This window comes from Leptinotarsa decemlineata, unplaced genomic scaffold (genome assembly GCF_025532065.1).
Source record: "Leptinotarsa decemlineata unplaced genomic scaffold, Ldec_3_MD MMD2_tig00026347_RagTag_RagTag, whole genome shotgun sequence".
NCBI classification, from domain to species: Eukaryota; Metazoa; Arthropoda; class Insecta; order Coleoptera; family Chrysomelidae; genus Leptinotarsa; species Leptinotarsa decemlineata.
The window spans coordinates 624696-644873 of NW_027412698.1; the positions used below are offsets into that span (position 1 = coordinate 624696).

Genomic DNA, 20178 nt, shown 5'->3' on the forward strand with positions numbered 1-20178 from the left:
AAATATTTTTGCTCAATCAGTAAACTATAACAAACTCAAAGAAAATAAATAGTAATTTTAAACTTAACGAACACAAAACGTTAGTTTCAATACCTACATACTTGAAGTAAAAAAAATTAAGTTGAAACCGAACAAGCAACAAAATAATAATTATTAACACTTTGACTGCCATGTGTATCTTTGAGTATACACAGTGGCTTGTACCTGGTCGCCACGTGTATATTCCAGTATACATAAGCAATCAACGGTATTCCGCCGCGTGTGTGCTAGAGTAAAACGCTTCATGTGCATTTGTAATGAGGAATGGTTCAGCATGGCGTGGGGCAATGACAAAATAATCTTAGCTCAGACTTTCGATCAAAGTTAAATATTTTTCATGATGAATTAATTACATACTTCCTTATCGTTGTGAATGAGAGACAGTTAGTTGTTTTGAAGGGAACTTTATATACCTAAATATCAATACATTGTTTGAACTACAACATACATTTCTAAGGATCTAATTATTCATTTAATTATGTCGGTCGAAGAAGCATTCTAAACAGAGGAACTTCTCAATGCATGCTTGGCATTTAGTGGTTACTTGTTTGGTTTTACAAATGGCATATTTTCGATCATGCCTATCTTTATTTCGTTGATAAAATATAACACAACGGCTTTTTTTTGCTACCTGAATGAATTTGTGTCCTTGTGCAGATGAGCGATCAGAAGGGACAATATTCTTTTTTCCCATGGATAACATCTTGAGGCACAATTTCTCCTTGAAAGCGATAATACTATCTTTCTTTGATTTGTTTCTGTTGTACAAATAATGCGCGTTTACTACACTTGCGCCAGTAAGTAATTTAAAGGCCACTTTTTCATACCACTTGATGCTGCGCCTAACGGAGGTAGAATATGACGATAATTGATCTGAGACGTCAATAAAACTTTTGGTATTATAATAGTCAATAACAGCTTCCGGTTTTGTTCTACGTTCAACTCTTCCAGAAACCTCTACCAGATTTGCTTGATGCTTGGTAGTGAGCATAAGCACGTCGCGTTTATCCATCCATTTGAGAATAACTATGCCATTCTTCTCCCTACCTATGATTTCTTCCTTTTTTAGTTTAGTGGACAATACTTCCTTGGGAATGCCTTTTCAATTTTTACGAAGCGTTCCTACAAGGTGTGTGTTTCTATTTAGAAGCTTTTCTGCTAATTCTATACTTGTGTACCAATTATCGGTATATAAGGTGGCTCCTATGTCGAGACAATCCGCCATCAATTCGAAAACAACTTTTGTTGCCACTGACATTCCTTCAGTTTTATCTGCGCCACAATAAATTTTGCAGTGATAGGTATATCCGCCAGAAAGACAGAGCTTGAAAAGTTTTATCCCAAATTTATGCCTTTTTTCTTTTATATATTGACGAAATTTGAGACGCCCACGAAAAGGCACCATTGTTTCGTATATACACAAATTTTCGTCGTGACAGTCAAAATGTGAATACATATGAACAATCAGCATTAGACATTTTCTTCATCTTTGTAATTATTGTACATAAAATTTGAGTGTTCCAAACAAATATTTTTTTTTGCAATTGACACAAAAATACTTCGATTTTCTGTCTGAATTACGCGGACAGAAGTCACACCGTTTCTTTTTTGGCGTTTCACTGTTGAATTATTCAATTCGAATATTTTCATATTTTTTCCAAAATGGGGAATTGGAAACTATCGCCCTCCAAAATTGTACATTTGTAAGAATTTCCAAACTTTGAGTGTGGTCTACTAAAGACATATCTTTAATATTTGGATAAATAGAATAGAGCTCCATATTATCAGTGTTTTGCTTCCTCAGAGACGCATCCAACAAAATATTTATGGGTCTTGTTTGGGCATGGAAATTTAACTAACAAAAAAGTACCCGTTTGTATAGTATCATTAGTATCACATTCACCTGGCTCAAAATTATTTTGGTGAGATTCTTCAGTCACATCCTCGAGCTGTAGATCATTATCATCTAAATCAGTCTTGTTCCCTTTATCACCACTGCTTTCAACGTCACTATTTTCATCCTCAAGAGGACGGCTAGTTGAAGGTTCCAGATCTTCTTTTCTAACTCCTTTGCCGGGCAATACATTTATTTCTTTCCTCGCTTTGGTCATCTTTCTTCAGTTATAACTGACCTAGTCTCTTTTAAAAATTCTTGTAAAGTTTCGGTCCAGTGGTTCGCACTTTCTGTTCGAGCCGCTTCTTCGCCTTCATTCACATCTGGTATTTTTTTCAACTCAACGTTACTATTAAATGGGACAATCCCGCAAGCTCTGAACCCGGATCTTATATTGTTTTCCAAATTTTCAATCTTCTTAATAGCTTCATCAAGAAGCCGTGGAAACTCCGACTTCAGGATAGTTCCTCTATTCTTTATTTTCCATTGTAGCAATATGGCAAGCCACAGACCGGACTATAAAAATCATTGACCTAATTAGGATAACGCGATGTACCGAACGCGCCACCGACAAGAGATCATAAATCTTAATAACTGTCGAAATTAATATGTTATTGGGTCGTAGAACTGTCTCCGGTAATTGCCGCCGAAAGATTAATGGCCCGCAATGCCGCGTAACAAGCGACACCTGCTCGAGGTCGGTCACGTAGACAATTTTGATGACGTAAATTCTCTCGCTATAAAAAGGCTGTACCTGTCGCCAGGACGGTACCCGGAGCGGTCCTGAAGTGATACCCGGCTGGGTGTGGATTAGCAGCGGACTGTCCGCTCCTGGGCCGCCTGTCGCACGCAGACCAGAGCCGGCAGGTGCTAGGCCGCCGGAGGGTCTATACGGAGCTCCGTCCTTGCTTCCCGAGTTCGGAGCGTCGCGGATTCCCTGCATTGCTGCGATCTTCTTTTTATGCACAAGATCTCCGAATCTATTATATATTCCCTATCAACGCGGGGGTGCAACTGGCCACCATGATGGCACTAGGCCGGACCAGTCGGTTCCCTACGTTCCCTAAACCTAGCCGACACACTATCGCGATTTGACCTACCTAGCTCCCTAAGCCCGAAGGAAAGAGACTGCCTCCGGAGGCGCACGGTCGCTTTAAAGCCCCCAGATATCAGTGCAATGGGACAGCCCACGTAGACTGCCCCTTAGATATGCTGGGTCGGCGTACCCTCCGATGTATTCAAGCCTGGGTAGGCCAAATACGTCCAAGAAGGCCGGCTATTGGGTCCCTCGGTGCGGCGTGACGCCGAAGTAGCAGATTGCGAATTCTTTTTATAAGGTAGTCCTAAAAAGGACAAATTTGAACTAACAAGTTCAGTTTATAGTCTGTTTGCAGCTCCTGAGAGACACTGTTGGAGTTTCGTTATCCTGGTAATCTCCTTGGTACAATAATGGGAACGTATATGTATACCTCGGTATGTATCTATATGTATATGTATAGTTGGACGTCCAAACTCCTAGGAAAACTCCTCTTTGGAAAACTCCAGTGGTGTTGTTGCCTTGAAAAAGGCAATTTGGGCAGCTATTTATATCGAATTCACTTCGGGAAGTAATTTGGGGTGTTTGTTTTCACTTCCCTAATCTCAGTATAAAGAAAACTACTGCCGAAGACTCCTTTACAATTCCAAAAGATATAGCTAGCCATCTTCCAATAATTCAGGTCGTCGAAACGCTCGATGTGTACTCTACTACGCTCAGAGTCAGACTCAGCTGCTCTCACCCGCGAAACCGTCTATATTTATCCTTAAGCGGCGCGCGCGCGTAGGCTCCGCCTACCAGTTATCCTTTCTTTCGTTTTCTCTGATTCGCTAATCTTCGTGATACATATACTGAAATATTGGACGTTGGTAACACCCCCCCGCTTTGAGGAGTCGCTTGTAGTTTCTTTAAAACCGAGACCAGGAAGTACTCTTTATTAGGGAAATGCTCAAAACCATCTTTTTACAATAAGTCCTTAACCTAAATTACAATATTTCATCCCCCTTAACCTAAGTTTTAACATAATACATCACTCAGCTTCCTTGCCTGTCCCTCCTCTCAGGCTCCGCTGGCAACAAAAATAATTACACGAGGGATCTTACCTATCTTATCTTAAGCTACTAAACCTATATGCGCCGAACGCGGGTCAAGGTGCTCTTGACCTTCTCGCGGAGGTGGGGCAGGTCTCAGATCGTCCGTGTGGATGACCCGGTCTACACCACCTTTATTCACCACGTATGTGTTGGGACCCAGCTGCCTCTGGACTCGACACGGAGTTGTCCACGTTGGGCCGAAGTTCTTCCGAGCTCTTTTGTCATAATTCCGACACAGCACCCACTGGCCCGGTACGAACACGACAGCCGGCACCTTGTTTTTATTAGGGAACCGTTTATTTCGATAAGCAGCAGAGCTCTGCTGGGCTTCCTCTACGCGTTGGGCACGGTCCTCATTGTGAGGCCTTCGCCTCCTTTGTAGGGGAGTGTCCCAATCGCCAGGCCGAGGCAACTCGTAGCCTAGCAGGAGCTGGCAGGGAGTGACATTCGAAGCCGCGTTGGTCTGGGTTCGTAAATTGAAGATAATTTCCGGGAGACATCGCTCCCAGTGCGACTCGTCTTTACCTGTCAGGGCAGCTCGCAGCATCTTCTTCAGCTCCTGAACCCGCCTTTCTACAGGGTTGGCCTGTTGGTGGTATCCCGGACTAGTCCGCGTCGCGATCTCATTCCGTTGGCAGTACTGTTCCCAGTTTCTGCCCAAGAACATCGCGGCACTATCCGTGATCACCACCTCCGGGAACCCCCACCGATAACATATCTCCTGCGCAAGGAATTCAATCACGGTGGCCGACTGAACAGACTCTGCGGTGCGGGCCTCTACCCACTTGCTAAAGCAGTCAGTGGCCAATATGATGTACCTGTTACCCTTTTCCGTGGGACTATAAGGGCCAAGTACGTCGATTGATACCATCTGCCAGGGACGGTCTGGCTCATTCGGCCGTAAGGGGGCGGCTTCCTGAGGAGGACTCCGCTTCGTCGTTGCGCAAGTCAGGCACGTATTCACATATGCGGAGACCTGTTTCCGCATGTTAGACCAGTAGAAATGTCTACTGATCTGATTTTGGGTTTCTTCTATCCCGGGGTGACCTGCTTGATCATGATAACGCCGGATTAACTGATCCCAGCAGCGCCTTGGGACCAGTAACCTCTTGGCATCCTGGTTAGGTCCCACATAGTACAACAAATCGCTTTCCATCTGGAAATCATGCAAGATCCTTTGCTCGTATTCGGTTGGATTAGGGTTCGCTCTGGCCCTCTCGATCCGGATCCTGAACCGTCTTACGCTATCACTACTACGTTGCAGTTCAGCGACCTCCTCAAACTAGGTCTGTATTTGATTTAACGTCTCGGGGTCACTGGCCTCTACGCAGACCAAGTCGCATACGTTGAATAGCTCACTCAACTCGTCTGCGAGCTGAAGCAGGATCTCGTCTTCTGCTTCATCAGGTGTCTCCAAGTCTTTGTGAGGAAAGAACATCCTTTCCACATCAGTATCAAGGTCCATGTTTGTTTGGGGCTGGGTTGGATTTCGGGACAGAAAATCAGGTAGCTGATTCCTCTTGCCTGGTATGTGTTCCACTCTGAAATCATACTCCTGTAGGAGCAAAGACCAGCGAGTCAGCTTAGCTTTTTCGTCCTTCATCTTGTCTAACCACAGCAGTGCCGAATTATCAGTGAACAAGGTAAAGCTCCCATCCTGGAGATAATGCTTGTACTTTTTGATCGCCCACACCACCGCAAGGCATTCAGTCTCATTAATATGGTACTTCCTTTCGGTGGCGTTTAGCTTGGCGCTACTATAGGCGATTATCCTCCTATTACCTCCTTGGGGGTCCATTTGGAACAATACGGCGCCGATGCTAATATGGCTGGCGTCTGTCTGGAGGCCATATGGTAAGTGGGGGTCAGGTCGCGCTAACTCTAACGGCTGGGAGACGGCTTCCTTTATTGCCTGGAAGCTGTCTTGCGCTTCCGAGGTCCAGAGAAACCTTTTTTTTTATCGATAAGGTCGGTCAGCGGTGCGGCTATCTCGGCGAAATTCAGGATGTATTCCCTAAGCCATCCGGCTGTGCCCAAGAAGGCGCGCACCTGCTTTATATTACTGGGCGCTGGGAACTCCTTCACGTTCAAAACGTGTTGCTCTTGCGGCTTATTCCCATCTTTGGATACGACCCGGTCGAGGTAGTTCAAGGTGCTAGACCCAAACTGGCACTTAGATGGGGACAGCCAGAGCCCATGAAGCCTCAGTCGCTCCAATATCAACTGCAAGTGACCGCAGTGCTCCTGTAGATCATGTGAATACACAATGATATCGTCCAGGTAGACCTTGCAGAACTTGTCTACAAAACCTACCAAGACTTCAGACATCAGTTTCTGGAACACGGCAGGCCCATTCTTGAGTCCAAAGCTAAGAACCTTGAACTCGTACACCGCTCCATCCGGTCCTCCGAATGCGGTGTACTTCCTAGACTCCTTGTCCAATGGGGCCTGCCAGAAACCGTTCCTTAGATCTAAGGTTGTGAAGATGGATGCCCTACCCATTTCTCGCACCGTCTCCTGAATAGGGGGTAGATAGGGGGCCTCCGTTATGATAAGCTTGTTTATCTGCCTGTAATCCACGCAGAACCGGAGTTTCCCCCCTTTCTTGGGAACCAAGACTACTGGCGAGCAGTACGGAGAGGTGCTTCGGGCAATCACTCCTGCCTCTAATAATTTAGAGATTTCCTCATGGACGATTGCCTTCCGCACCTCCGACATTTTTCCATAACGGGACTGCCGGAAGGGCCTCTCCTCCTTCACTCTTATCTTATGTACCGTAGCCTTGGTTTGAGGCTGACGAATTGTCTCCTCGAAGACATCTGGGAATTGTTCTAAAATTGGGAGGAGCTTATCCTTGCTCTCGGGGGAAAATTGAGAGTCTTCCAACTCCAGCGGGATATCCTTCCTTAAGAAATTTCTTTGGCTTGGGTACGTTTCAAAATAAATGCACAATCTGGGGGCTTGTCCCAAATAGATTGACCCTCTGCCTACATCTATAGTGGCTTCAGTTTTTTTAAGGAAAGGAAGACCCAAGATTATTTGCTCCTGCAATTTGGTAAGGACCGTAAATTTAATCTGGAACTTCCGTTCTTCGATTTCCACTGACAGCGTGATCTGGCCTAAACTCTGGCTTACATTGCTTTCGCAACCCATGAACACCGTAGCCGGGTTCGGAAGCCTGGTTAAATCCATATGAGCGATCACGCTGGCTTGAATGAAATTGCTGGAAGCTCCAGTATCAATAAGGGCGGGCAGAGTTGTGGAATTGACTGTACAAGGGATCCTAGGGAGGTTTTTCCCTATCAGAGGGCGTTCTTCGGCTAGAGACATGTAACACTCCAGCTCGGTGAAGTTTGGGGAGTTTTTGCAGTGGTTCTCAACTATTGGGGCCTTCGGCTCTCCACTGCTAGATGCTCCAGCCCCATCTAGTTTTCCACCTGCTCCGAGGACATCGCTTCCACCACGTTATTGTGGCGTTCACGACGCTCATTGCTCGCTGCCTGCCTGGGTGCTGGTCTGTCCTGATCGGCAGCCCGCTGTGGGGGACGGTAGATTTCCGCAGAGCCAGCACCCCGATTGTTGTTCCACCCTCCTTGGCTGCGGACTACATTACCCGAGTTCGGACCTGTCAAGGTGCGATCGGTTTGGGGATTTATGCTTCTATGCATTTGTTTGGACAACCTCAAGTCCTCCTCAATGTTGCTAGCATCTTGTATCAAATTCTCAATATTTACCAACTGCTTGCCTCGGAAAAAGCAACGCAGCTCAGATGAAAGTAATTGGGCTATGATCTGCAAGACCTCCCTTTCCTGCCCGCCAGGAAACAGCCTTTTTGCTAGTCCAAACTTTTTAATTATGAATACATCCGCCTTCGTATTTCGGTCTTGTCCTTCCCCATAGAACTTTGCCGTGAGTTTTGCGATCAGCTCAGGGCTGGCGTATTTCTGATTTAGTCTCGCCACCATCATAGACCAGGTTATTTGAGTCTGTGAATATATCGCTGCCCATTTAGAAGCGTCTCCAGTGAGCTGAGCAAACAGTATATGTACCCAGTCTCCTTCCGGAACATCACTCCTCACCAACTCCGCCGAAAGCTTGGAAATAAAAATTTCCGGGTCTTCGTTTTCGTTTCCGGAAAACGTCGGGAGCCTAAACCTTTCGAAGCGGCTATTATTCGGCTTTTGGGCTTGGCTGAGCACTCTACATAGTATAGCCGACAGCCTATCAATCGAGTCCTCTTGACTATCTCGCCTTTCGGACTCTCGTCTAAGAGGCTGAAAGGTCACGTGTTTATTTATATCCGGGCGCCACTGGCTATTTGGTACAAGGCCTGCAGCCAGAGCAGGCTCCTCTCGCGGGGGACTCATGAGTCCTCTGCTTGCCCTTGGAAGGGTCCAAGTCGTTTGGAGTGAAGGTGGGGACCCAATCTCACTGATTATCCGAAAGGATGCTCCCTCCGCATCCCTAAGGGTATGGTCAAGGCTCTCCTGAGCGGCCCCCTCGCATTCCTCCTCAAACGTTGAAGTAAGACTCCTAAAGGGAGTCTCTAGACTTCCCCTATCCTCAAAACGCTTCTCGTTCGTCGCAGAAGCTCGTTCTTTCCTAGATGCCTCCTCCTGGAGACGCAAAAATGCCCCACGTTGGGCACCATGTCGCCAGGACGGTACCCGGAGCGGTCCTGAAGTGATACCCGGCTGGGTGTGGATTAGCAGCGGACTGTCCGCTCCTGGGCCGCCTGTCGCACGCAGACCAGAGCCGGCAGGTGCTAGGCCGCCGGAGGGTCTATACGGAGCTCCGTCCTCGCTTCCCGAGTTCGGAGCGTCGCGGATTCCCTGCATTGCTGCGATCTTCCTTTTATGCACAAGATCTCCGAATCTATTATATATTCCCTATCAACGCGGGGGTGCAACTGGCCACCACGATGGCACTAGGCCGGACCAGAGGGTTCCCTACGTTCCCTAAACCTAGCCGACACACTATCGCGATTTGACCTACCTAGCTCCCTAAGCCCGAAGGAAAGAGACTGCCTCCGGAGGCGCACGGTCGCTTTAAAGCCCCCAGATATCAGTGCAATGGGACAGCCCACGTAGACTGCCCCTTAGATATGCTGGGTCGGCGTACCCTCCGATGTATTCAAGCCTGGGTAGGCCAAATACGTCCAAGAAGGCCGGCTAGTGGGTCCCTCGGTGCGGCGTGACGCCGAAGTAGCAGATTGCGAATTCTTTTTATAAGGTAGTCCTAAAAAGGACAAATTTGAACTAACAAGTTCAGTTTATAGTCTGTTTGCAGCTCCTGAGAGACACTGTTGGGGTTTCGTTATCCTGGTAATCTCCTTGGTACAATAATGGGAACGTATATGTATACCTCGGTATGTATCTATATGTATATGTATAGTAGGACGTCCAAACTCCTAGGTAAACTCCTCTTTGGAAAAACTCCAGTGGTGTTGTTGCCTTGAAAAAGGCAATTTGGGCAGCTATTTATATCGAATTCACTTCGGGAAGTAATTTGGGGTGTTTGTTTTTACTTCCCTAATCTCAGTATAAAGAAAACTACTGCCGAAGACTCCTTTACAATTCCAAAAGATAAAGCTAGCCAACTTCCAATAATTCAGGTCGTCGAAACGCTCGATGTGTACTCTACTACGCTCAGAGTCAGACTCAGCTGCTCTCACCCGCGAAACCGTCTATATTTATCCTTAAGCGGCGCGCGCGCGTAGGCTCCGCCTACCAGTTATCCTTTCTTTCGTTTTCTCTGATTCGCTAATCTTCGTGATACATATACTGAAATATTGGACGTTGGTAACATACCGCGATAGAAGATGAGTATCTGCCCAGAAACCGCCTGAGTATGACTGTAGTTGAAGCAGTTTAGTCGAACCGTCGAAATGAAGTGATTCTCCGTCAGTGAAAGTGTACGCGAAGTTAATTAGTAAAAATGTAATCAGTTGTGAAATAACCTTCCGCCTTAAATAACATAAAATTTAAGTAATCAACAAAATTATGCGCAGTAAATATAAAACTATTTTAAAATACGAAATTAATACATGTGACAAAAGCTGAATTTAAAACAACCGGAGGAAGATGAGTAAAATTCTTGAATACAGAAAGATGGAAAATTGTGAATTACTATTGACCTTTTGTGGGTATCGATCAGAAAAGGTTAATATTGTGTTGCGACGTTAATAATGTACGAAGTAATGCAAACCAAAGGTATTTCCGCACCCCTCCGAAACAAGATAAGAAACTGACTACTGCCTTGATAAATAATTCAATCAAATGGTCATGTTTTATGATTTGATTTGTTCGTATGATTTTATTGATGAGTATATGTATAACCTATGTTTGATATATTTTGTGACATGTTGTAGATTAAATTTTGTTGAATATTACAGATATTTGTATTTGAACCTTACGTTAATATGTTAATTAATTGGAAAAGTGTATAATACTATGAATGGTATTTTGTGTTTTTACTTATATTTTAAATTTTGTCCTTTATAAATGAATTATCCGAGTCCTATGTTTCACAATATTATTGAAAATTAATTATTTATGTGTTTATTATCATGATTAAGTTCCTGGAGAAATTATGTATTGTTATATTATTGAGTATGTACCTTAATGTCGATAAATGGGTAATATTATGTCTGTTGGTTAACACATGGTTGTGTTAAAGGTTAATATGGTTGGTAAACTGATTAAGGTATTTTCCCTGTAACAAGTATGAAACAATGGTTATATATTGGTATTATTTCTATCCTGAGATCTCAAGATTGAATAAAATGACGTACCTATTGATTATGTTAAAAGTTGTAAACGATAATATTAAGATAAGTATTCGTTATTTGAATGAATGAACGTTGCTGCATTACACAGCTGAATATTCGAAAAACACCTACTGTTTTCATGATATTCTTATATTTTTGTAGTTTCAGTCTTTTATTAATAATAATGAGTTTATTCACCATAATGATAACAACTAAAATATTATAAAATAGGGGTGAACAAACAAAGGCATCACAAAAGAAACATTTTCGAAAAAAATGTTTCTTGTGCGTGATATCGACTAGTATAACATGAATAAATGAATGAATAAATATACAATACATAGATAAATACACGAATATCGTAAAAACATGAATAAATACATAATACATGAATAAATACACAATACATGAATAAATACACAATACATAAATAAATCCACAATATATAGATAAATAAACGAATAAAATGAATGAATAACTTGATAATATATATATATATATATATATATATATATATATATATATATATATATATATATATATATATATACACATATATACATACACATATATACACATATGCATATATACACATATAAACTCATATACATACATCCACATACACATATATACACACACACATATGACAATGAACAATATAATATATAATTAACCGGAAGTCGATTATGATGATTTTGATACAAAAAGTAGGAGGCATGATTTAGGTAAACTCAGACCGACTGAGCATTATTTATCTAACAATTCGCTTATCACATTTCTCGGGTTGCTATTTATGAAGCATTTCAGTTGTTTTTTGAACATATTATTGCTCTTCAGAGATTTAATCTCTTCCGGAATGTGATTATAGCATTTTGGTGCAAGGTAAGAAAACGATCTTTGTGTTGTTGTTTTAGTCATAGAAGGAAGTTTGTAATAGTTTTTAATTCGGGTGTTATGAGCAGGGAGTTGGTTGGAGTGTTTTGAAGTATGATATTTAATACTTGTGATGAAGAAGTATAACTGCCTCAGGTCTAAGATCTGTGATTCAGAATAAAGTTTGTCAGAAGGATATCTGAGGTTTTTAGAGTATATCAGCCTTATGAATCTCCTCTGTATCACTTCTAATTGGTTTATGTGCGTCCTCAAAGCTCCACCCCATGCTAGAATCCCGTAGCGTGGATGGCTTTCTACTAATGCATGGTATAATATTCTCATCAGGCCCACAGGTATGTTTTCTTTGAGTTTTCTGAATTTGAATAGAATGGTTCTTAGTTTCTTTAATACGTTTGCTATGTGAAGATCCCATTTTAAGCAATAGTCAATGATGATTCCCAAGTATTTAATTTTTTTTACAGGTAGTATGATGAATTTTTCAGTGGCGCCTTCTATTTTCAATTCTTGGAAATCGGGAAGTCCAGGTGAGCTGCAGCTAAACGGTAAGTAATTAGTCTTTTCTGTGTTGATTGTAAGTAGTTTGTGCTCGAACCATTTTTTTATAATTTCGAAATCGTGTTCAGTTTCAAGTTTCAGATTCTCACACTTATCAGATTTATGAAATATAGCTGTGTCGTCAGCAAATCCAATTATATCCCCGGAGCATCTCAATGAGAACAATCCATTGATATATATATATATATATATATATATATATATATATATATATATATATATATTGAATAGTATAGGCCCTAGGACTGTACCTTGCGGTACTCCATAGTCAATCGGCTTTACGTCACTGAGTACACCATCAACATTTACTGACTGAATTCTATTATTTAGATAGCTCTTGAAGAGCTGCAAGCAGATTCCTCTGACACCAATATCTTCCAGTAACTGCAGAAGAAGACGGTGACTAACAGTGTCGAAAGCTTTCGACAAGTCTACAAATATACACAGACAAGGGCTACTCTCATTGAGGGCTTCTGTTATTTTTTTTTGTTGAAGCAATTATTGCGTCTTCAGTAGATGTCTTCTGTCTGAAGCCAAATTGATGTTCTGATAAGAATTTATATTTGTTGAGGAAAGAGACTAATCTGTTTTCAATTATTTTTTCGAATATTTTCGAAAGATGGGTTATTAAAGATATGGGACGATAATTACTTATTTCTTGAGTATCTCCTTTTTTATATACGGGAATTACTACTGAATTCTTAAATGCTGTCGGGAATGTACCTTGTTTAATGCATTTGTTTACAATATGCTTCAAAGGGTCAATAATATGATAACATATAATTTTAATTGTTTCAGCTCTGAGATTGTCAGTACCAAGTGCCTTTTTATTTTTCAGTTCTCCTATTATGATCTGGAGTTCAGCTGAGTCTACCGGAGTGAAGACTAACGAGTTGGACATAGTTATTCGTCTTAAGACAAAATTTGGATCTTTTTGATTTTGTTGGCCATTTTCCTACCCATACTTGAAAATGTGGAATTGAATTCGTTGGCTATATCTCTTCTGTCTGTCAACACCCGCCCACTTTCGTCAAAAACGGAGTCAATATATTTGTGTGTTTTTCCAGTTTTACTAATTTCTTGTACTACTTCCCATAATTTTTTTGTATTATGATTGTTTTGTTCTATTCGATCTTTATAATATTTTGATTTAGTTTTTTTTATGATAGTGTTTAGTCTATTTCTATACATTTTGAATTCAATTCTGAGTTCAGTATCATCAGGTTGTCTTAGGAGAGATTTTTTCATTTTATTTTTTTTGTTTATAGAGTTCAATAAACCATCAGTAACCCAAGGTGCAATTTTTTTATGTCTCCTATTGAATTTTCTTTTCTCAGTACATGCATTCACCGAATCAGAAATAATATCAATAAATATATTTGTCGCAGAATCTGCATCATTAGAAGAGAATACCGGGTCCCAGTTTATACTCTTGAACGTATTGTTGAGTTTTTTTTTCATTAATGTACTTGATAATTTTTGTTTGTTTGTTGTCATTACGAGTTTCATTTTCTAACATAATTTGAAGAATAGTTGTATAGTGGTCTGTTATTGATGTTTCTAGGATTATTGGTATTATTTGGTCTTGAATGTCAACACTCGATTTTAGAAATATGTGATCTATACAAGTGCTACTGTTGGCTTGGACCCTTGTCGGTTTGTTGATTGTAGATATATAACCATGCTCATTCAAAGTATTCAGATGATCCGAACATACATCTTGGTCGGGATCTAATAAATTGATGTTAAAATCTCCTGCAAATATACAAATATCATCAGTATTCTTGGTGTTTTCTAGAAATAAATTCAATCTATTTATGAATTCTCTAGCATCTGAAACTGGGGATCGATAGATTGCTGTAACAATTATATTTTTTCTACCTGTAGTGGATATTCTAATGTCCATTATGTTGATATTATTATAAATTTCAGTCCGGTTAAAAGTGTAATTCAATGATGTTTTCACATAAACTACAACGGCATCATTTTGATTATAGTGACCTTCATTATATAGCACGTCATATCCGTCAATAGTGTATTGGTCAACAATATTCCATGTTTCAGTGAGAATCAAACAATCTATGTCTGAATTCAACCCTTGTAGAAGAATTTTAAACAGATCAAGATTTTTATTGATGCTACGAATATTCATGCTTAATATTTTGAAGTTATTGTTCAATGAATTGATAGTTAAAACATCAGTGCATTCCATAATATCTTCCAATGGATAAGCTATTATTTTGCTGACTATGAAATCGCGTATATACTGATCCATTTTTGGGTTTTAGAATTAGTAATAGAGTAATAGAATTAGTAGTAGAGTAATAGAATATAGAGTATGATCAACAGATTAATTAATTAGGGGATTTGACCCAATCTGAGAATGCATAAAACTAGAGACGTGGTTTGATTTGGACTTATAAACCTAAAGATAAAAAGTGTGAAAACGCGGTGATTACTTCGATGTTGAGTTGTGTCTTGTGTTTGGTCGTTCGGTGGTGTTTTCCTTGATTGGTTTTTTTGTCGTATCTGTTTTTGTGGTATTACGAGGGTTGTGTGTTATTTCCGTATATTTAACGGTTTTTCTTCGTGGAATTTGGATATTGAGGGGTGTTTCTTCACTTTCTTCTTTCTGGGTTTGTTTTTGTGTATTCAATGGTGTACCTGGGTCACTGTTTGCTTTGGTCCCTTCAAATATGAAAGGGGTTGATTCTAGTTCGGCAGCTGTATAAATTTGGTTGTCAACAAACAACTTGTTTTTTATGAAACAATTTTTCTCTTCGTTTTGTCTAGCAAGATGAAGATGTCTTCTGAGGATTTTTCCTTCTTCTCTTTGTTCAACTGTTAAGTCATTTGCAATGTGAATTTGCGTACCTTTTAATTTACTGGCATTTTTCAAAACCATAGACTTCTTGAGGAAAGAGGTGAATTCAATTTTTAGCGGACTTTTTCCAGATTTGCCTAAGGAATACACGTTGTTCAGATCCGATTAATCTAGGTTGATATCTAAAAGATATTTTAGGATGTTTATGGTTTCTTCTGCTTTCAGTATTTCGTTGTCTCTCCTTTCTTTGCCAAAAATCACGATGTTATTTTTCTTTCCTGCTCTTTCGAGGTATTCTATTTTGCTTTTTAGTTTTTGATTTTCTCTCTCAACCTTCTCGACTTTGTGTTTTATTTCCTCTACTTGAAGAGATATCCTAACTTCAACCGTCTCTATCGTAGCTTTGAAATCTTTCTTGCATCTGACCAACTCTTCGAAAATTTGTTTGTTCGTGATTTCGATTTCAGACATACGGTCTGCTTTATATTCAATGAATTTTGTTGCTGATAAGATAATCGTTTGTATTGGTTTTTATATTCTGACTGCTGTTTATATGTGATCAAATGCAGGAATATGATGTTATAGATCGTTTAGGAACTCGAAATTGAATCTCATTAGGTAAACATGATGTACTCACATTCGTATCTTGTTTTGGAAAATAACTGTGATGTGTAATTTACGTGATATTCACTAAACTAACTGGAGCGATCACTGATATGTACTTCACAGTATTGCAGACCACACACAAAATATTTAAAACGTTCACGAAGCGTATTTCAGTTGGGTTTAAAATGAACACCTGGGTTAACATAAAAAGTAATCTCGCCTGTTTGGAACTTACCGCTCGGTTCTGAACAGGATTATTCCGGATTGTAACATAATCGACGAAGTTTCGGAATACTCAACCATCATCTCCGGTACAATTGCTCCCTTACTGTTGAGAGGGTATTCTAGAGCGCTCTGAAGGTATGCGGCGAGGTTTATTAATACGATAACAACGGTATTATTAAATAATAATAATAAGAACCTTCGAAAAATTACATTGTATATCACATATGGGGGCAGTAGATGTCCGGATGCAGTAATTGCCATCATAATTGAGGCTTGATTTGTTGGAATCCTGTATAACTTCTATCCTCTTAGACCCACGGCGGCATAGAACTTTTTGCCTCCCTAGGTCGTCCGTGAGATTCGTCTCGTCATAGTTGACTATATGGGTAGGCTCAACATTTTCCAATGTCGATTCTAAATTTCCAAAAAACTCTCTTATAGTGTCTTTGGTAATATTAGCCTTGCATCTTTTAATGTTTTGAGCTAATCGTTCGGTTAATATGTTATGTCTTCTAAAAAAATTATAGAACCATTCAACTCCAGGTGAATTGTCTTTAAAAGTTTTTATTTTCTTTCCTCGTCTATCAAGGTAATTTTTTACTAAGCATCTTATATCTCTGCGAGTCAATGGAAAGCCCCATTCACCAAATTTGATTATGCCTTTTACTAATAACCTTTCTTCTTCTGCTGAAAATACAGTTTTGCCGCCATGTTTCCCTTATTTTTTTCTCTTAATTTTGTCATGGAGTGTAGATTTAGGAATTTTATAATATTCTGATGCTTGTCTCAAACTTTTCTTGCCTTTTTTCACATCGTCTAGTGCTCTCTGTAAATTTGTTTCATCATAATTCATTTAGGCCTATCTTCTTTTTGTAATTACTCACCATGGTGTCCGCCTTTACCCCACCTGTGGACAATATTTTATATTTCAATTATTTTTCAAATTACGATAGGTGGTATTATTATCATTTTATCGCCAAATATTATCAATAAATTAGTAAACCTTACCTGTGGGCAATAGTTTCTTTTCACTAGTTAAAAAAACAACACTTCACGCAATACGAAATAGAAGCCGATTTGTACGCGACCGGAGGAAATTACAGTCACCACGACCATCCACCAATGTGTTTTGATGTCTACTAACGTATCTAGACAGGTCCAGCGCGATTTGGCACACCGGCGAGATGTCCTTGAAAAAAATTATAGAAAAACGTGCTTATGTCCGCCTTAGCCCCTACTGTCCGATTCCACCCCAGATTACGGTACATACTTGAAGTAAAAAAATTATTAATACATAGCAACAATCGGCATTAGACATTTTCTTCATCTTTGTAATTATTGTACATAAAATTTGAGTGTTCCAAACAAATTATTTTTTTGCAATTGACACAAAAATATTTCGATTTTCTGTCTGAATTACGCGGACAGAAGTCACACCGTCTCTTTTTTGGCGTTTCATCTGAATTAGCTGTAGGTTGCGCAGATTCTTGCCCCCGTAAATTTCTGGGGAGCCTCATATTTTGCAGTCGGCGTTCTTGATGTTTCTTTATAAGTTATATTGCTAAGTTTCTAATCTAATCCCGCCTTCTTGTTACGTAATTGGCCGTATAATGTCTGAACACAATTTCTGAATTGATTCCTGCTGTGTTGAGGATTGAATAAAATATTGTCAGTGGCCATCGCCTTGAATTCCTTGAAACAGAGAGTTTATCTAGGGAGTCTACTTCCCCCTTAGTCAGGTTGTAAAATGTTATAATTTCGGGCTTCTCTTTATTTTGAATCGCCTCATCAATTTTGTCATCGTGATGGAGCATCAGTCAAAGCGAATATCTTTATACCGTATTTTGACGGTTTGTTTGGAATATTTCGAAAGGGACAATTACCTCTGAAAGCAATTAACTGCTCGTCAATAGTTAGGTACATACTTGGCGAATACATTTTTCTGCAGTTCGAAGCGAAGCAATCAAAGATTGTCCTTATCGGTGCAAGTTTATCAACACAAAAGAAAATCAAACCGTTGAAGAGTCATGGTTTTCATGAAGATTGGTACTCCTTAATCATCGGTTGACCACAAATCTTTGACATTTTGACGCCCTGATTTGTAATAGCCGGCCAAATACAAAAGCCCAAATAATGCCTCCAACTCTGCTCTATCAGTTCATTTTATTTTGTACTGATTATTCTCCGAATAGGCATTTGAATGAATTTGAATCTTTTTATTTGTATGAATAATAATTTCTTCGAAGATTGTTATAGAGATGAAGTACCTCCAACATTCTATTTCCGTTTTACCATCTTTATATACTCTTCTAACAGTGGACAATTGCGTGACAATATTCTCCTTTCTTATTCTTACATTCGGACGGCCTGGATGTTTGGACCATTTTGTTTTTCCATTGTTTCCAGTATAAAACGGGCCTTCCACGTTCATGTTGTCAAGTCCATTCTCTCCTTCATAATCACTTCTCTCTGAGAGCTATGATAAGGAAAAAATGCTTGAAAACAACCAGTCAAGAGAGAGACTCGACTCTGCTGGACTTCAATGAAATGTGTGACAAGTTTCTGAGTGAACCTTTATCAAGAATAGGGAATATGCAGGCAATTTTTTCATTTTTTGTATTCAATATTCGCTTCATTTTGATATAGAAAAAAAATAAACATAGCTGTAAGAGTAATTAAAAATAATAATAATTAAAAATATTGGTTTAATTTTACAAGTTCAGACGCTCCTATTTCTCGCGCGCTTGAGGTGTGATGTCATAGGGCACGTCCTGTCAGTTTATTGTTTGCATTTAGAGTTAGTTTGATAGTTAACAAGGTGTTTTAGTTTAAATATCGCGTAATAATTATGGAAGAAGAAAAAAAGCCATTTTATAGATATTGCATGGTACCAATGTATCCGAACACTATAAAAAGTACACCAGATACAGTTTTTTTGCTGTTCCAAGAGATCCAAACATACGTAAACAATGGTGTAAGGTTATGCGAAGGGATAATCGCCTCAACATTGATATATCGCGTCAGCATTGTTGTGAAGATCATTTTAATATAAGTAGGTATATTATATTTGGACAAATAACATCGTGTAGTTTTGTAGAAATCCCAAGGTTACAGAACTTTCTATAAGTTCATAACCTTATTTACGTATGTCATAACATCTTAGAAGATTCTTCATCTAAGCTCTGCATAGACTAAAAAAAATATTTTCTATGTACCTATATGTAAAGTTATTCATTATTTCTACTTAGGTATCCCAAAATGCTTCAACAAGTGTTGTGTTTATTTCAGATCAAGGAAGATACAGTAAATTATATTAAATACAAGCTCATGAAGGAACACGGCAAAAAAGTTAAATTACTGTTAAATAAAGGAGTTATGCCTCATACATTTCAATGCCAAAAACGAATGCCATCACCACAGGAGAGAATGTATGCTGTTAAGAAAAGAAGATTATCACCTATGAATAAAGCTCTGTCCGAACCTGAAGTCAACATTGAAAATGTTTTAGAAAGTGAAACTTCACAAACAAGTTATTGTCATGCCGGACCAAGTACTTCCTTCCTATAATGAAGGCTGTGAAAATTATCTAGTGAGGCCTAGTACCTCTCTTATGGATGTCTCTGTAATAGAGCCCAGTACATCCCATGTTGAAGTCTCTACTAATACAGAAATCTTACTTAGTGACAAGTGTGTGCAAATAAATGAGAGATCAAACTTCAGAAGTAAAACTGTTCAAGTTAATTCATCTTCAAAAAAGACAAATGTAGCTTTATCTCCTTTTCCCCTTCCATCACAAAATATTGGAACTTCACCAATAAAACCTGTGACAACTGTTGTAAAAAGAAAATTATTTGCAAATAAATCTAATAGTATAGTACATCTGTTCCTTCTATTTCTTCACAGATATCTCATGAATATGAATCCTGTAGCTCATCTGACTTAAGTTATTGTGTGCAAGATGAATCAGAAGATTTAGATGATGAAAAACATTTTAAAAATGTAATGCGCAGTAGTATTTTAAGTGGCATAGATAGAGAACCCAAAATGTTACTAGAATTACCTAAACAGTCATACCATATAATAAAACTTTCAAGTGAAAACATTCCACTTCCAACTGTAGACGTATTAATAACACTTAAGAAATTGAAGTTAAATGAATCATTCAGAATACTTGCTTTACATTTTGGCTACTCACAGAGCACTATCAATAGAATATCCAATAAAAGTTTACCTCTTATCGCA

At 39.4% G+C, this 20178-nt stretch overlaps 1 protein-coding gene across 3 annotated transcripts in view; it reads left to right on the top strand.

The window, feature by feature from the left end:
- LOC111512968 (uncharacterized) overlaps positions 1-19778 on the top strand; it is a 207321-nt gene extending 187543 nt beyond the window's left edge. The window contains exon 6 of one of the 3 annotated variants that reach the window (XR_012467694.1): positions 19225-19778. The gene's annotated coding sequence lies outside the window, so the exon portion shown is untranslated. The remainder of the gene's footprint in view (positions 1-19224) is intronic. The other 2 variants (XR_012467693.1, XR_012467697.1) reach the window with 2 other exon arrangements.
- The last annotated feature ends 400 nt before the right edge of the window (positions 19779-20178 follow it).